The sequence below is a fragment of the Larus michahellis genome, chromosome 5 (genome assembly GCF_964199755.1).
Source record: "Larus michahellis chromosome 5, bLarMic1.1, whole genome shotgun sequence".
Taxonomy (NCBI): Eukaryota; Metazoa; Chordata; class Aves; order Charadriiformes; family Laridae; genus Larus; species Larus michahellis.
Window position 1 is genome coordinate 40,027,886 of NC_133900.1, and position 19,405 is coordinate 40,047,290.

The 19,405-nt window shown below is 38.0% G+C and overlaps 1 protein-coding gene across 2 annotated transcripts in view; it reads left to right on the forward strand.

Moving 5' to 3' along the window:
• The window catches only part of GUCY1A1 (guanylate cyclase 1 soluble subunit alpha 1), a 36,785-nt gene that overhangs the window by 301 nt on the left and 17,079 nt on the right, over positions 1-19,405 (forward strand). The window contains exon 2 of one of the 2 annotated variants that reach the window (XM_074589739.1): positions 12,113-12,232. The exons of the other annotated variant lie outside the window; for it this stretch is intronic. The gene's annotated coding sequence lies outside the window, so the exon portion shown is untranslated. The remainder of the gene's footprint in view (positions 1-12,112; positions 12,233-19,405) is intronic. 2 annotated transcript variants of the gene reach the window in all.

Genomic DNA, 19,405 nt, shown 5'->3' on the forward strand with positions numbered 1-19,405 from the left:
GGGTGCGGGGCTGAGCCCCGGGAGCGAGGGAAGGGGGGGGAGGCGGGAAGCCCCCTCTCCTCGGCACCCCCAGCCCCCTTTGCAGCGTGCCCAGAGCCAAATATGGTCTTGAGCGAAATCTGTAGGGATTCGGGGCTGGAAGTGAGCTGGGAGCTCGCTGAGGTCTTCAGCCGGGAGGGCACTTGGGCGGCCTTTGTGCATTGTGAGGCTTTCTAAGAATTTGCTAACTGATGGTGCCCGTCAGGCTAATTGAACGCATTCAGGCTAGTTTTACTGCATTAGGCTTAGGTAAGGTTTCTTACCTGGTTTTCAGAGTAATTCATATCATTGAACTTCATGAATTAGATGCAAACCTCATATTTAATCACATACTTGGTGCTCTAACAATAACTTCATTTTTGCATTTGTTATTCCGATTCTGTTTTTTTCCAGGCAGAATAAATGAAACCCCAAACTGTGCTGCATTTGTTATGATTGGCAGTTTACTTTTTCAGTCAATTTTCTTAGCTCCGTTATTCTATTTTTTCAAGACATTAGGCTTGTAATTCCTTTTCTGAGTGGACAGAGTTGTTTCTGTGGTTAAAGGTCAGTGACCATTACTAGCCTAGGCCTTTATAAAATCATCTCTATGTATAAACATAAGACACTTGAAAAGTTTTCCTCTCAGATGTGAAGGAGTACTTTTATATGTCTTACATTCTCTCTCAAGCTTGATCTAATGCTGCCTCTAACATGGCTCTATTTCCAGAGCTGGTCACTTATTCTGTGTATGTAGTGAGACGGCTTTCTAGGTTTGAAGGACGAATTAACAGGGAAAAAAGTCCTAAGCAAGGATGGAGTATTACTACAAATGAGTATTACGGTGAAATGAACTGTTTGTAATGCTGTATTTGGGCTACGCGCTTTCACTGGACTACAGGTTACATGTGCTGCATACGCGTTGGTCTAAAGAGGAATGGTAGGACTTTTTATAGCAGAAATAGTAGTAGGAAAAAAAGAAGTTTATATTTACTCAAATTTTCCATTGTGAAGTCTCAGAGTACAGAGTTACAGAAAAATGTAACAGCATTTTTTATAACAACCGTAAGAGTTTAATTATCTTTCTGTGAATAGAACAAAGTGTTTTACTTACTTGGAAATGGTCTAATCTTATAGTTTTCCTTAAGACAAAACTCCCAGTGGAGCCACTCCCTTTTCTTGTAGCTATGAACAAGATGATTTCTTTCCAAACTACAGAAAGTAGGCGCAAGGAAGCATACACTTTAAAACACATAAACGGGTCCGCTGCTTTTCTAGGGTTAGGAACAAAAGGTGGTGACAGCCCATGCTGGAGAGAGATTCCAGTGACAGACTATTTTACGTAATTAACCAGAGAATTTAAGCAATTTAAGCAACCGGAGAACGTGTGCAAGTATGTTACAAATGCAAGCATGGGAAGTTCTCTTTATTGTCGAGAAGTTTCTTGCTTGGATTGTGTTGCTCTGGGGTGCTACATATGGCCATACATTCTGCAGCTCTGATGACTATTCTCTTTGCTTTGCCAATAGCAAGAACCTTAAATGAACTAGATGATTGTAAGGAAGCGTGAGGAATACTGTAATGGTGACATAAAAGACTTTATGCTCCACATTCTCAGAAGAGAAAAGCAATTGCTGAAATAATGGTGATCCAAAACAGGCAGGAAAAGTAAGGAAGCAGAAAGAAGGAATTCACATCTTAAGAGCTCTTGGTTGGTTGTTTTTTTTTTCTGTGGAATTACGTAGCTTGCAGCTATTAAGAGTCATGACAGTGCAAGATCATGAGGCAAACATTGGAGAGAAAGTAAGGAGAAAGTTCTACAGTGGGTTTTTTAGCCTTTTTGACATTATCAATAAAATGGCTCACCATCCCCTCTCCCACTGGTTCACTTGCTGAGTATTCACTTAAGTTATTCAATTAAGTTTTCAATAAACCATTGAAAATGAGAAGTAAAGGTTAGACCTTAATGTTGTGTCCATAAAACTAAGTACTAAAGTCTTGTATATTTGTCTTATTCTGATTAATGCTTTCTTTAAAAAATCTGTCTTTAACCATTCTACAAGTCAGTTTCAAAATGAATCCCATAGTGAAATCAAAACATAAGTAAGAGTTTTATACTAAACTATAATACTCAAAGCATCAGTAGCAGTCAAAACCTGATTATGTCATGTAATAAAAGGTAAAATATCACAGCCATTATGAAGATAAATGCCATCTGTTTGAAATTCTAAAAAAATACTGAGATTCAAAATAAGCAATCCAAGGAAGTCAAGGTGCAGTTTGTAGCAAATACAGCTATTTTCCTTTTAACTGAAGTGAGTTGTTAAACCAAAAGATGTTGTAAATTATATCTTACTTAAAAAAAAATAAATCAAGCACCTCAGTAATCTAAGGAAACAGACACAACATTCTAAATTAGCAACAAGGAAATATGTATTAGAAGGTACTGGCCGTATTTTGTATCTACACTGTAGACAAGCAGCATGTTTTCTTTTTTTTTTAATACAAAATTATTTATTTAAGAAAAGTTCAGTATAGGCAAAAATAAGTGTTTTAAAATAGTTATTGGAAACTACAGGACATGTTTGAAAGAATTTTGTTGTAATGATATTTAGAAATGACTACGGTTCAGCTTGCACATTTTATTAGCAAATGAAAATTGAGCCGTGGAGAGCTGCCATTGGAGTGTCTTTGCTGGAATTCCTTGCACAGTTTGTACTATTTCCTTTTTAAAGATCTTTATTGTCTATGTGTTTATTAAAATTCACTGCATTTATTTAGATGCTTAGCATTGCAATTAAGATTTTTAGCACTTGAAATTTAAACTAAGCCAAATCTCACATTTGCATTACTTTGAATATTCTTTTCAGCATGTTTTGAGCATTTGAGATGTGGCTCTAATATATGTGATATATATTCAGCAAGTCTTGCATGAATAGCTGTACCAGGAGTAGAGATTCAAGTTTATCATTGAACAGATATTAATATTTTTAATTCAGGGCATAAGTCTTTGTTCAAGGCTATTCAGGACAGAATATTGGTATCTACTTAATTTTAAAATTCCAATAGGATTTAAGCATGTGCATAAATGGGCTAGGGCTTCTAGCTAGGGCATAAACAACAATTTATTTTTTTTTTTTAAAAAGGCAGCAAATTTGCTAGAGACAGCAGGGTTTTTTATAAGGTTTTTGCTTTTAGATCCACCTGCTGTGAAACAATTGAAAAGAGCATGTTAATACCTCTAATGAAGCCTTTTACTTGTAACACAGGCATTGATTGCTACTCATTTGGTAACATGCTGTTCTTCCAGTTTTTTGATTGTCCTCCTGAGGTGATGCCACTCTTAGGTCAGTGCTAGTGTTGCTTTGTCATTTTGGCTCCTCATTTATGACCTGTAGCTCATACAGGATGCTTATTTATTTTTGTAGATGCGGAGTCTGGAGCAAGCTGACATCTACTCCCTTTTCGTAGGAGCGCTCATTTCACTGCTGTCAGTTGTTCTGCTGCTTCATGACCTAAGTCAGAGCAAATACATTCTCTAGGGATTAATTTTACTTTGCCCTAGAGACACCTCACCAAGTCCTGTTTGTTACTTCAGACCCCAAGTAAATTTGAGCGTTAGGGCTTCCACAGGCCTTCAGCTTTGGGAGAATCTCACCCTATCAGAGCACAGTCTTTTGTGATATTCACTTCCACTTATTTTTCATTCATATTTCCTATTATATGATAGTTTTGTTAAGTTGAATCAATGCCTTGCTAAGAATATTACTGCTTTCACATTGAACTGCAGAGTATTTTAACTAAGGTTCTCATTTGATTGAAATGCCTCCTTCCATAGTTCAGACCCTCACTGCTACTTTTAGGCACCCTCCCTGCTTCTTGAACTCAGCAGTATTGTGGTAGCCATTATTCTTGATTTTACTGTTCTGACTCTTTAAATTAGTTCCTTTGTGTAACTTAAAGCCAACTTGTGAATTTATTTTCTTTTTGCATATTCACACTAGAAGTAGCTGTTCCAAGAGAATGGTGCCCTGCTAGTAGAAGTATTCAAACAAGCCACCTCCTCATGCAAGTCAGCACCAGTAGGCTAATTTCTCACAGGCAGCACGCTAAGACTAGATGATAACCAAGTTGTGAGCTTATGTATTATTTCTGAGAGGGTACTTCTTTCATGAGACCCCCTGTCTGTGCCTCCTACGTGTATGTATCTGCCTGAATGTGAACTGAATGCTATGCTGTCACTGCTTGAGAGCAAGGAGAAAAATGCCTGAAGACTTGCGTCCCAGCATGGGGGTACAGGCCACAGAGCTGTCTGAAACCCTCTCTTGGGACTGTTTGGTGATGCCTTGCACTTTACGCATGGCTATGCCCATTGATTGTTTCAGCTAAGTCCAGATAGATAGAAAAACAGGTCAGCCATGCAGTGGCTCAGGAAGAGAGCTTTAACTGTGTGGGCTGTAATCTAGAAAGTTGGGTGTGTGCATCATCATGGAGGAGGCTGGAACCAGTTCCAAAGATTTTATCGAGCGTTGTGGAATGTGGCCCTTAGACAGATATTTGTATGACAGAGTTGCAGGGAATATCCCATGCAAGTCATCCGATTGTTTCAGCGTGAGTAAAAATGTCTTACTATAAGGCAATGTGCTAAAATCCTTTGATTATTTTCTCCTCCACAAATGAAAATTGAAAGAAACATACATTTATGAAGTGAATCTCTTCTTCAGCTTCATTCTAGGGTATTCAGAAAAAAAATGTATCACTCTTTTGGGGAAAATATGTTTTGTGGGAATCCTCCTGGTGTAAGTCTAGAATGTCATCAATTCCAGAGGGTACGGTAAAAATTATGGTTTCTGTGATGCCACATACAGTAGTTGCTGCTTAACTCTCCACTTTTAATGAATAATGGCACAGTTATTTTTGAGATGCCAGAAAGAGGTTTCTGTATGGTATATTAGACAGGAGTATGATGACTGCCTTTCTAATGCTGACCAAGGTAGATGTGTGTTTAATTTCATTTTGACCTTGCATTTCACTTGGCACTTGATACAAATGGAGAGCGACAAAAGTTGTTCAGGGAAAGCTGACTTCCCTCCTCGGCAAATACAGAAACTCTTCACACGCAAAAGAGCATTAGTAAAAGGCTGCCTACAATGGAGGAGCACCTCAACAAGATTTCCAATTTGTTGCTTGGAAAAACTGGGATTTTTGCATTTGCTCATAATTATTTCTATGATTTGAAAACACAAGACATTATGTCCAGCTGCTGTTAATAGGGAGCGGTGTCTGCTTATATTTATAACTGTGTGGCTCCCTAGCCCTGACTGCAGGCACCCTGGAGCCTAAAATACTCATTGCAGTTCCTGTTTTAAATAGCACTGCTAAAAATGGCAAAATTTCCATGTCTTTGGAGAAAGCATGCATCAATCTAACTTTAAATTTCCTTTTTTTTTTTCTTTTTGCTGAAATTGTCGTCATAGTTGTCTGTTTGCACTGGCAAGCTGAGAGTGCAAAACCCCCTGCCTCATGTTGAGAAAAATATTTGTGGATTGATAAACTTCAAATTTTGGTGAAAATATAGCCATTAGTCCGTAGAACTCACAAAGCGTGTTTAGAGGTAGGATTTTAGGACTTCCACATGGGAAGAAAAGTATGAAGGGAAGGATAGTTCTGTGGCTTAAGAAACTTAGCAAGGCTTTTGTTCAATGTGGAACTGATTATTTTTTTTCTCAAAAACTTCAGGAAATCATGACAGGAATAATTACAATTAATTTTAGATTTAATTAAATGCTTATGTTGATGCAGTTAAAGTTACAGGTTCCCAAACAGGTTGCATGACATTAATAAAACGAGCCAAGAGGAAATGCTTTTCTTATATGCAATTACAGAGCCTTCAGAAACTAGGTAATTAAGTTAAACCTGGTGTGTGTTAGGCATGAAACTATAGGGTGAGGACACCTTCCTTGTTCTGGTTTTATATATAGCACCTACACACTTTTCTGAATCCTATCCACAAAATTTATTTGAATTTCACTTGTAGAAATGTGCAAGTGTTTAGATCCCATATTTATTTTTAAAATCTGGCTGCAAATTTTTGTAAATCACTCCAATCTACTAAACTCCTGGCCAAAAAAACTTGTGCAGCTGTTCACGAGATCTGGATTCACTTCTTAGCTCAGCTGCAGTATTTCTTTTGTGATCTCTGGCATGCCTTATTTCCCCGCTTCTGAACAAAGCATCGTAATGCTTCCTTTCATATCCCATTTTTCTGTTTTAGCTATTAGAGGGCAAACCTTCCAGGTCAAACATCATCTTTTACTGTATATTTGTGTATGGCCCTGATCTTAACTTGGCCCTTCTTGGAGGTTAAAATAAACAAATAATACACTTAGCAACATCGATAGAGAAAAAGCAGAATGCATGATAATATTGGCACAATTTCTCTGCTCAACAAGCTGCCCAAGGATGAACTCACTAGACAGAAGGTTAAATACCAGTATTTGAGTTTAGGCAAAAGCTCCATAAGGATCTTCACATGCTGACCAAATATCAGTCTCACTGACTGAATGGTGGCCTACATGAAGGTAATGAAAGAGTTCCCTTCCCAGACAAAAACATTTGGTTGTGTGGTTGTAATGAAACAGCATAGAGGAGGCCAGTCTTCCAGTCACGAGTTAGGCGTGGCTTGCAGAACATTTTGATAGTCTCATGAAGCAGGGACTACATTTGTAGTATGACACCGTAAACCTAAAGCTGATTTGAACATTAGCATCAACTTAGATCAGCTCTGCCCTTACTCTGCACGTCACATGCTCCAGATCTGTGAGAGATGCAGCATGATAGTCAACTATATGTGGAAAAAGTAATTGACCGTAACAACGGTAAATTTTAGAACCAACAGAGTCATAGCTTAGTCAAAGTTTGAAGTGTGCAGCTATACCATACATGAGATGATAGTGGTGGGCATCATGACAGAATCATTATTCTCTTAGAAGATTAGAGACTGGCACTAGCAAATACCAGTAAAAAATGTTTTAAACTGTTGATTAATATAATATATTAATCATGAAATTTGGTTTCATGATACCTTCCTTCCAGTTTCTCTTTGAAAATAATTTGCAGTTCTAAGCAATACTAAGTTCTAAGCAAAAATAGGTTTAAACAGAGGGGAATTAAAAGGTAAAAGTATCTTTTCAAATAGGCTTTGAAATGGTGAGGAGCAAGGAGTACCGATGGACTACAGGATTATGACTTACATGTAGCAAAAGCTAAAAAAGAACATCCATCCCTGCGTATGTTGTGGGCAGATTTTTTTTAGCAATAAAATGGAATAGGGAAAAAATAAGATAAGAAACTGAAATTAGAGTAGTAGTTGCAGAGAAGCATCTAATGAGGTTGATGTATTTAAAAAAAATACACTCAGATTTTATTTCAGTCGCTGTAATGTACTGTATTGTAAATGGCTGATCTATCTAATGCTGGAATAAATATGCAAAAAAAGGATGTTTATTCAAGTATTTACATAACATATCCTCACTGTTTTCTTTCCCAGCTGTTACTCTACAACCATGGAAAACACTCATAATCTTTAGTAAAATATTAATAAATGTATTCAGATCTTTAATGCTAAACTTAGGTTTGGTACTTTTTCAACAAAGAAGCTGCACTACTTAGGAATGCAGTCCTGTTGTCAGTTTAATATATTATGGGCAGTGTGGGATTTGGATGTCTGTTGTAAACAGAGTTGAAAACTCAGAGCAAAGGTTTACAACATGAATATTCTGCAAAGATACTTGTGATACTGTGAGAACTTCATTTCTCCATTGTCACAGGATACTTGTAAAGTTAGTGCATTTGTCTTGTTGGAACTTGCCAGGTACAAATGTTTAAAACAAATGTTTTGAATTTTCAGCATCACTTAAACCGTAAGCAGAAATGTCAAAGGTTTCCGACCCCATGTAAAGGAAGACTATACACAGTGCAGCAAACTTTCTTTCCTCCCTGTTTTTTTGTTTTTTTTTCTACCTGCCGAGAGTGCACACTCCGCAAGATTCATGGTGCTTCCAGATGCTCCAGAATACCAAAGGCTTAAAAAAACATTGTCTTCATCTTGGCAGAAAATTCTTCATGAAAGAGATACTACCTTTCTTTATCCTTAAACTTGGGTCTCTGGTTTTATCCTATAGGAACTTGTGCCTCTCAGTCTGTCCCTCTGCCCCAACTATAGACATGGTCTCTCAGCCTTTTCATCATGGAATTCCATACATTTCTAGAAAAAGGGGGAACTTGCTATGCAGCATCCTCTTTCTGTGCATATACACAAACACAGAGGTGGAACCCGTTATTTGCTATGGGATTTCTTTTATCAAGAACCCAGTTAACAATAAATTTAACTTTCTAGTCAAAGGAGGAGTTATTTTCAGGATAATATTTAAATTACATTCAAAACTGGACTTGCTAGGGCCAGAATTTGATTTTTGCTCATTTTTAGGTTTTCTCCCACAGTTCACTGCCCAGTGTCTCTGCCCTTTCACCTCTGAAACAGCTGAACTGTTTTCTGTGCTGGCTTGGAGCTACTATTCACAGTACTAGTATGCAACATAGCACGTTGGAGACATCCTGTTATCCGTCCCCATTTGAAATGAACATGGTTTCTTAATATAATGACAAAACCAGGTGTTCAGTGATGAATAGCCATTTTACAGATTCAGAAAACAGCACATATGGAGCGGTTGTTCACATTTTGGTTGGAAATAGTACTTGAAGGGCCTTAGCTGTGGGACAGCTCCTATGCTAAAAATGAGTGCTTTCGTACCTGGGTAGTTTGTCCGTCATTGCACAAGCTGAAGTGTTGAGACAAAGATGTTTATCAATTACATTTCATATTACTTTTGGTTCTCAACAAAGTAAATCTGAGATGTCCCCATTACCTCAGCGAAGGCAATGCAGCCGAGATCCTCTACAGTCATTGCCTGACACTTCAGGGTTCAGATTTCAGCCTTCAAGGATGACTGGCACTTAACGTCCATTGGTCAGCTGTCATTTCCACATGCCTATCTGCTGCCACTTCTCTTTAGCTGATGCTCTCAGTTGGAGCCCTAGACTCTAGAGCAAGACTCTCAAACTATGTTCCGTGCTCATTTTGCGTGAGGGCTGAAACCCGAAAACTCCCAGCACTGAAGCATAAATTCCCACACCTTGAACTTAGAACTGAGTGCCCTTACAGTTCCTTACCTTCTGTGGTGGCACAGTGGGAGGAAGGTCTGGCTTGCCGTTACTGGTGATTGCTGACACTAGTGCAGTTTCATGCTGGCTCGCTGGAATGCAGGTCAGGGCCTTCAAGGAAGCCAGGTAAGTTGTGCTTCCATCCTGGGTTCTCAGATGCATGTGCAGCCCCAACTGGTATTTCAGAAGGCCTGATGGAGAGAAGAAAGAGGTTCCTTATAGGCATATTATAAAAGAGAAGTGAAATATCTTTAAAAAATAAAATGTAAAACTATGATATCTTAATTAAATCAGTAACAATGTGTATCTGTCTTTTAACTTACTAATCAATGCCATTTAAAACAAAACACTAGAAAACAGCATATGAAATGTCCAAGTCTATGAATTTTTTACTTCTTTATTAACACAGCGTAACCTCATTACACAATGCAGCAAAACAAGGTATGTCACTCCCTGCCTCCCATTAGACGCTAGTGAGGCAAAACACTGAAACTAGAAATTGGATGTTGGCAGCCAAATCAGGGCAATAAAGACATATCCTTCCTTAATTGTGCAACAGAGAGTAATGTAGGAACAACAGAGTTTTTTGAAACACAAGCTGTAAATACCACAAAAAAATTTCCCCTAAAATCTAAAATATTGCTGAAAAGCTCCTTGAAATTATCATTTCAACATTTTCTGTAGACTATATTGTCAGATTAGCAAAAAATTATTTGCATAAGTACCGACCATACTTCAGTGGATTTGTAGTCGAGAAAAAGCAATATATCAGTAAGAGAACTGTCTGTGCCTTTGCAAATTCTTTTATTCTGTTGCCCATGTTTCCCTTCTTTCTTATGGATTTTTTAATCCTCATGTCCTTCTGTAGGCTCCTGCTCTACTTTCTTCTGTTTTTCCCTCTTTGCTCCTTTATTCTGTCTGTATCTCCCTTCTCTCCTTTTTATCTCTCACATATTAAAGAAGAGCAGATATTGCAAAATAATGCTACAATAAATGAGGAAAAAACTATGCTATCTGAGAAATGGAGCAAAGCTTTGATCTTTCAGACTTTGGTAAGAATACAGTGATGTTAACATTGTTGCAGTCAATGCAATTATACAGGTTGTGAGATGAAGAACCATGGACATTTCTAGGTAGTCTACCTAGAATAACTCCAGGAAGATTACCCTGTGATTTGTACAATGCACAAAGTTCAGGTTCTGTATCACAGAAGCATATTCGTTTGGATGACAAACATATTTTTTTGGTAAGAGCTTTTCATATGATTCTACGTCTTTTGGAAAATCCAAGAAGTCCTCTGGTGAAATCATCTCCCTTGTTTTATGGAAAAATTATCTGCATTTTCCTAATGAGAGAAAGACCTGAGGGCCTGGCCCAGAAAGCCACAGAAGTTTCTCACAAAAGTGGAAAAAGTAGCAGGAGAATCCTTATGGTTAAACTACATTTAATTTACCTCCATACTTAAACCTTGAATTTATACCTCAAATTAGAGTCTGGTGATTGGTACATCCCATCAGAGATTCTGCACTGTGTTCATTGTTAACCCTTTCTTGTATTTCCATCCTCCAAATCTCTTAATCGGTTTAATCTCTGTTAATCTGAAATGCCTGCCACAGAAATCAGTCAATTTCAACGGAATTTGCAAACATTTCAAGCCAAGCGTATGTTTCTGTGCCAGTCTGTGCCTGGTGCTCTGGCACTAAAATATCCAGAACAGAAGCAGACACTAGAGTTTAAAAAACGCCGGATGGCGTTATTTTTATTTTTGTAGAATTAAGTATTCGAGTTTGATATTGCTACAAGAAGATGCAATTCAACAGCTAATGCACTTGAATTGGTATAATGCATGGTTTGGAACATGCTAAATCTTTCTAAATGCATCTGTTATAACTGGGGGACCAGCAATCACTGAGGCTTTTACTATTTGATATTTTTTAGCTATAAGGGTGAATCTTTTCTCTGCTGTGTAGCACTACCGAAGGTTTGGAAGAGTAGCGTGTATGTCAGGTATTTTCCTTTGCCTCATGATCAATGCCTCAATGATCCTCTGATTTTCACTGAAAATAATGTTAAAATAAAAAACTACCTTTTAATAATGACTTGAGAAATTCCTTTGTAAAGGATCTCACATTTCTAGATCTGAATAACCTAGATTTCTGCTATAGTCTGTCCTACACATTCCTTTTTTTTTTTTTAAGTAGAAGTGTCAAAGATGAATAACCACCCGTAAATATTTTCAGTTTATTTTTCCGCAGGGCCACACTTTCACCTCAGTCTTTGCATCAAACTGCCACCAAGGCCAAGGGGAAGTTCCACACCCAGAATATGTGGTGAAGGTGGCAGTTATCTCTGAGTTAGTTTTGCATGCTGCCTTGTCCCTCCTGCTGTCATTTGCATGTGCTGACTTTTGCTGTGCAAACATCATCTGAGAAACACTCTGTGCAATTTGATTTTTTCCACATGCGTAAAAGAAAAGTAGAATAAATGGAACGGAAGGATTTAATAGATCAGTAGCTGTGATAACTCCCGCAATTGCACTGGAGACAATAACAAGCATCACAGATTGAACATTCTACAGGAAGCCAAAATCTGCCTCTTGATTTATTTAATTTTTAGTTTTGTTACAGAGGTGGTATACACTAATAGCTGGCTAATATTAGTCATTAAGTGCATATTTACTGTGATTAATTAACAACGTTAATTTATCTTAATACCACATGTGCAAGTTCAGTATTTCACAAAACATCTCACTTTGCTTCATTATTTTAGCAAAAAAAAAAAGTCTGTGTTTTTAAAGACAATATAAATTCACATATTTACCATATTTACCTAGCTTTTTCTGCTGTAAATGCATATCTGCTGTATTTTCCAGAAAACTATTAGAAAGCAACTAAGTGATACACTCAACAGGGAAATTGATACTGTAATGTATTCCTAGAGCATTCAGTCTCACAAGATGTGCTGATAGCCTTTGGAACTGTGCTTTACAAAGGTAAGATCCACTGCTTTTGTGTACTCAAATCTTTTTTAAAATAGCAGATTTTGAAAGGGACAGGCTGTGAATGGACCAATCAGTGAAATTAAAAATGAAGGTACTAATTTACAGTGCACATGGCCAAATCAGCAGTTTAATTTATTTTAAACATGTTTTGTATCAGAAACCATCTGGAAGCATTTAATCAAAAAGGAAGGTGCCTGCTGGTCCTGCCTTGCAGATACCGTGGAAGAGAACAATTGGGAAAGTAGCTGATTTCTCCTCTTCTTCAGAGCGGCTTTCTTTGCCATCGGCCCTAGCTAAAGCAGAATCAGTAGCTGCATGATGGCTGTGAAAACACCTCTTAGGCCATCTATTCTGTTGAGTACACCTCTTCTATCAATATATTCTTTTCCCTATCAGAAAAATTACAAGGCCATGACCTTGCTGCTGTAGGATAAACCATTTTCACTAATTAGAAGTTCCTGTTATTAGCTTCCCATGCGTAGTATTTAACTTTTCCAGAATCTCAAATGACCTCAGTTCTGTGTTTACCAACAGATCTGCACACCTACCTGCAAAAACCCAAAATGAAAAAACCAAGGCTGTATTTTGCTTCAAAATAAGAAAACATGCAAATCAGTATTTCTGTCACAGAACTGTTAGGTTTAATCCTATTCCTGCTATATCCAGAAACCTGCTATTGACTTCAACGGGATTTGGCGTGAGTGCTTAACTATGAATAAATATGAAAGGTAGTTGTCAGTGATTTTCAATGTGAAAATGACTTTGTAGACATTGTGAACAGAAGTGGCAGCTGGCAAATATTCAGTCAGAAAACTCTGCAATTGAAATCTACTAATGAAACACTTTGCTTTCTACAGACCTAGTTTTCAAACTGTTCTTGACATGTGTAGAGTTCAGAGAAACTTTTAATACTCCATTATTTATAAAACTTGCTGTTCATTATGATTTTAAGCTGTGAACACAAAGGGAATATTTAACCATATGCACTGTCATAAGACACTACAATCACTGTTTTATATTGCTCTACCATGCTCCAGTATCTTTGGGAAAACAGTAACAATAATGGTATTTATGCAAACCTGTGTGCCAGTTGCATAAACAGTTACGCACATTCAGCTTCAATCAGATGAATACACACATGTACAAGTCTCAGCAAGATAAGCATCTTTGAAGAAGTAGAAGAATTATTTTATCATCTCTGCAGATGCTTCGCAGTTAATCCAGACCGTGGTTCTCAAATTAGAAGTTACTTCATGTGTTAGAAATTTGGAAATTTTAAATAGTCTATTGTTTCATTTATTATAGAAGATACAGCAATCCTGTGTAAGTCATGAATACTAGCTAAAGATCTCAGTGAAAAACACTATGAGATAAAAAGTTACTAGATTTCACTCTTATTACAGAATAATTATAATTATTTTTTACTTTCTTTGCTCCTAAAAATGTTTTCGATCTATGAACTAAATAAAAATCAGACTTTGCAGACATTTGAAGTTAGAGGCCTACTTAAATGAGTACAGTTATATGCATTGGTAAGTTTAAGAGATTCAACTGTAAGTAGGTATTTGGAAAGAATCAGTAAACACCACAATTGAGAATTACTTCATATTCTAGAGCCACAGCACTTCTCCTTTTGTGGATTCTAATTTATATTCCATTGGCTTCTAGCAAGACTTTGATCTTTACATTTAACTCCTGCTGACTGTCATGAACACCACGTGTCCTCAGGACAAATTTCAGTTCTTGAAAAGAAGGCGTTCTGAAGACATAAATAGATTTCTTAGCTTTTCTCTTACGATTTTCATTAAAGTATTGTAATTTCACAGACTGCAATTGCAGATTAAATGCTATATTTAAAATATATTTCTTTAAAGTGTGAGAATGCTTTCCAGGTACTTTGGATTGGTTTTGCTTTTGCTTGTCCTCACTACAGCCCCTCCTGCACTTCCATTTCTTCTTCATCTGGGTACCCAGATCACTTAAGGTATCATCAGTTCTGTCAGTTCAACATCAGGATTTCCCCCCACGCGAAAAAAAAAAAAAATTAAATAATGTGTTGTGGTTACATACGGCAGGTTGTTTCTAGTCTTTGTGAGGTATCTTTAGCTCTGACTCTGAAAAAATGCCCATGAGCAGTGAACCTCAAGAGCTCCACAGTGTAAGGAGGCTGGGGTTTCAATGGGCAGTATCTCCATCTTAAGCTGCTTAGCTGGTGATCTAAGCCATGCTTTGGACCAGGGGTGAGGGTGTGGGGATGTGCCACATCCAAGGGCTGCTGTTTCCGCCTGAGCACGTGAGGGGGGAAGCAGGGAATCAGGTGCTGTGAGGCTGCCTGCTGGGCTTGCTGCGGAGTGTTTTCACAGATAGGCTTTGACTCACAGGAAGAGAATATTTTTCCCACGCTATCTTCTCAGCATGCCTCCCTGTTAGTTGGTCCTAGCATAGGAAAAATATTTACCCTATGAAAGTACATGTGATACTTAAAATGACAAATATACATTTTATAAGCAGCATTTGGGAATCAGCCCTTCCTTTAGCTACATGCCAAAACATGGGTGCAGTGATTAGGGTTCCCCCTCTGCCTTTAATTGAAACCAGAGATGTGGCTGCAATATAACTTTCACATCTGGAGTCTGGGCTTCTCCCAGGGCTATATTTGGATACAGGGATTTGCTTCAGACCATTAGAGGGAAATGAGTCAGTCACAAAATCAGTATCAGAAATTCTTTAAAACTAGGGGTTTTCCCTGTCTTCAAGAACACTGGTTTCTGCATCAGGGTATAGAGCTTGGTGTTATTACACAAATGCTAATAAAAAAGCATTTTTAAAAAAAGCAGCAAAAGTGTCTGTCTCATGATGACCTTAAAATGAGACATATTAGCAGTTTTGAAGTTTAGTTATGTATTCCATGAAACTTCCTTATTGCTGATTACAATAGAGACAAGATGGAAAAGGAGATAACTTATTTTCTTCTCAGAAAACAAAGGTAATTATTTTCTTCATCTCCTGGTTTGGTAACTGTCTAGCAACACAGGTGCGTTCAACATGGAGCACAGAGAAAACACTTGATTGTGTTTCCCTGTTTCTTAAAACACCTCGTAAAGAAAAAAAGGTAGAAAGGTGAGGAAATTGCACATTATGTGGGGAGAAAGTCTTTCTTGTAAGCAAGGTCTAGATTTTTAGCTTGCCCTAAGCAGCCATATAGGACAGTCACTGGGATGAGTTACAACACTGAATTTGGATTTACTAAAATGTTTGGACTGTTAATAATTGATTGCTATGACTTGTATTATTTTATCATAGCTGCTTTACCACCTTGTACTTAGCTTGGTAATCGCTGCAATTCCACTAGATGGTTGAGTAAGTGCTGTGGTGTCCTGTGCTATTTCCTTCCTTTCAAAAGTATGCTGTGACTTACAGAAAGGTTTTGAGTATACTTTTCTTAGAAATAGCCCCAAACAGAGTTATGTCTGTCAGTAAGGACACTAGAACCAGCTTGCACAGGACGCAACGGCAATTAGTGCTTTGGAGAAAAAAATGGTAAGACTACTCTAAAGGGCTCTGGCGTACAGACAGATCAGAACTAGGGGTGACTTGTTAGAAAGACGGGTGGAAGTTTGGGGGAACAAGCAGAGAAGTTAATGCCTGACAAAGCATATTCTTTTTGAGATTGATGAATCTAGTAATTTCTTGGGTACCAGTAAATTACTGTGAAATCCACTGTCCAATATCATGTCTCATCCTGATCTACAGAGAGAACAACAACCTTTTAATCAGTTACTGCCTTTGCTTAAGTAGCAAAAATCTGTGCCGTGAAAGAGCCTAGAATCTTGCTGGAAAAAAAAAAGTACTAGTTTGTGATGTAAGTACTCATCTTACTCAAGGGTGGTAATGATTTAGGATTGAATGGTCACCTATATTTGGGATTTCCTAGAGCTCAACTCCTTGGCTTTGCAATTTTCTTTTTATAGAGTTATATTCTTTATGCAATTTTGTGGTGTGTACGCTTGTGTTGCTGCTGCAGATGTAGAATTCCTATCCCTACTGTGCACTTTACCTAATATGCAAGTTACACACAATATGTTTTTTAAATTATTCTTGTGTAATGACAGTTACCCCCAGGTAGGTTAGAAAATGTATTTACTGTGTTAACGACAGGAATAAATTACTGGCAAGGGGTAAATGAGGCATCCTGAAATTTCAGTTGATGGCTTAGTCTCTGACTGAGGAGTTGCAGGAAAACAGAATCACAGAATCGTAGGGTTGGAAGGGACCTCTGGAGATCATCTAGTCCAACCCCTCTGCCGCAGCAGGGTCACCTAGAGCAGGTTACACAGGAACACGTCCAGGCAGGTTTTGAATGTCTCTAGAAACATCTCACTCCTCTTCACACGGATGCATCTTTTCTAAGATGTCCTCTACCTAAGTCAACAATTGGCAGTTTTCTATTAGGTATGACTCACTGCCACTTAGAAATTTTTAAACAGATTTGCCTGTCTGCTCCCGTTGCTTACATCTTGTGCACTCCAAAGCAGCAATACCCAAACAAATTAATGCTTTGAAGGTCTGTGCACTCTGAATGGGTTTAAGTTAACAATGAAGCAGCCAAATAAAGTTTACTGTTTGTACAAGATTTAATAAGACTAATAAATACTCACTTTGACTTCTTAAAATATTGACTTATATATTGATGTGGACTTGAGCAGTTTTCTCTGAGTATTTTAGAAGCCTCCTTAAAATCCTTAGAAACGGACAAATCACCAGGGCTTTGCTTCTGTTGCTACACATAGCACTTGAAGTAGAAGCAGCAAAGTGCGGATATTGCATTTCAGATTAATAAGACAAAATGACAGGATTTAGTTATTTTCCCTGTGTTTGTCTGCTGACAGGCACAACAGCTGAATCCACAATGAGCTGCTACTGATAGGGTGATGGGTACTAACCTGTCATTCTAGAAGCTGCTTGTGTTTTGCCTGTGAGTAAAAGTAACAGTGCCTGCCTTGCTCTGTGCAGAGGTATACTGACTGGCAAGGGGCAAAAGGCAGTGGTTTCTGAATCCCACAGAGATTAGAGCTGAGTGGGAATTGCAAGCCTCCGTTTTACATAAAGGTGAAACAGAAGTTAACAGCTACTTCTGCTGAGGCAATGGCTCCCAAACCACGCTGAGCTCCTGCAAGTGCTGCAATCACTCTTGTGCTGGAGAAAGTTAGATCCAGTCAGTGCTATCTTGTGACTGCTGCAAAACAAACTGATTGTTAATTCTTGCTCAGCATGCAGCAGTTCACCTAACAAAGTGGTATGTATGCTTAAAAACAAAAAAGTGACATTATAGCATAATACCATTTTCTGTCCTACTCTGAGCAAAGGACTCTGCTTGTAATAAGAAAAAAGTATTTAATGTTGCTTCTAATTTTTATACCATGTCCATGAGCTAAGATTACAAACCACCTTTAGCTACTGTTAACAAGTGGTATGGCTTAGTTCTTATAAATGGCTGTGTTATATACCCCCCTTATATAAGGGGGTTTTACTGTATGATTGATTCATTGCACTGTATTTTGTGGCACTGTCAAGGAAATGTTTTAGCAGAGGAAAATATTCAGAAGAAACTAGTACAAATAAGCATGCAGGAAGGCATTTTGGCTGTAAGACAAGTGTAGATGTAAATATACAATGAAATGTTTGCACAAAGCATTTTGAGCGCTGTTATTCTGCTGCTATGACTATACTATGTAAAGTCATCTTCATTTTTCTGAGTGGCACAGTGCCATGTTGCATTCAGCCAGACACTAAATAAATTGGTTGCTTGTAGTTTGATCTCACAGCAGATTATTTTATTTTAATTTTCAGTTTGCTTCCCAAGGTAAATATGACAGCAATTAATATAGCAGAGATGGAGAATTCACATTCACATTAAACGCAGTTGCTCCCCTGGGATGAGCTCTCTCAAAGCATGTTCGGAGAGGAATTAAAACCAGAAACTTTTCCCACGTTTCCTCATGTTTCTTATTTTTTTTTGTTTTCGTTAGAAAATGTCTTTAAACATTGTGAACAACGGGAGGGCTGGTGTTCCTCATTCTTGAAACACATCTGGAAATGTTTGACCTAACCTGCGATGTGTGCCATCATCTTTCTCATACATTTTAAAGTCAATTATACTGCTGAAATTCCTTTTGTAAACTCTACACTGTCGATTCATTATCATTCTCCTGTCAGACCTTTAAAACTAATTACCGTTTGAATGAGACAGGTTTTCCTATAACACAATAGGCTTTTTTTTTTTACTGTATTTTAGTTATATTAAGTGCAAAATGCACTTAGGATACCAGATGCAAACTTGACGTTTTAATAAAGGAAGACCTAGTATATGCATGGTTTTTTTCAGTATTTGAATTCCCTGAAGTGTCATGGAATTAGGTTTTCCACTTTGTTTCTTTAAAGATGTGATTTAGGGGTCTTGTCATTGCAGAGGTCAGGAAGAGTCTTGAATTGGTCACTGCTTGGAAATTGTTGTGCCTATTAAGTTGATACTGGTTTTGAGCTGGGATATATCTTATCAAAGGACCACCCCATTTGTTTCTGGGAAAACTTTGCTTCAGGATAGAGAAGAGTTCTGCAGGAAGGTTTCTTTAGGAACTGTGTCATCGTTATTTGGAATTTGAAGATCTGTACATTCATGATACTGGTTTTGTACAACAGTATTATTACTAGAAGCACCACGGATCTCCACTTTTTTGCAAATCAGTTATGATTTTGTCATAAATAGCTACTGGCAGAAGCCCAAGGTCATGTTCAGAGCAGGGGCACAGATTCCAGTCCCTACCAGGGCAGGAAGAGGCTGAATGTGGGTGTCCTGCAGCACAAAGGATGGCAGGCTGCATCGCAAAAGGAAGCTGCAGACACAGTAGCTGCATGCCCAGCAGCTTTGTTGACTCACGGATCTTCACATCAGTCCCCTTTTGCCCCTGAATAAATCCTGGCCCATGACTGTCTTCTGGGACCTCTCCTTCCCACCTGACAGCTTCTGGGGACTTCAGGTTTTCCAGGTCTAAAATAATGGCATCGCTTCCTTCACAGAGCTGATTCTACCTACCTGGATATTTTTCCTACCTCATCAAATGTAATTTAATTTAAATGCAATATGTTAGCATGGAGGTGAACCCC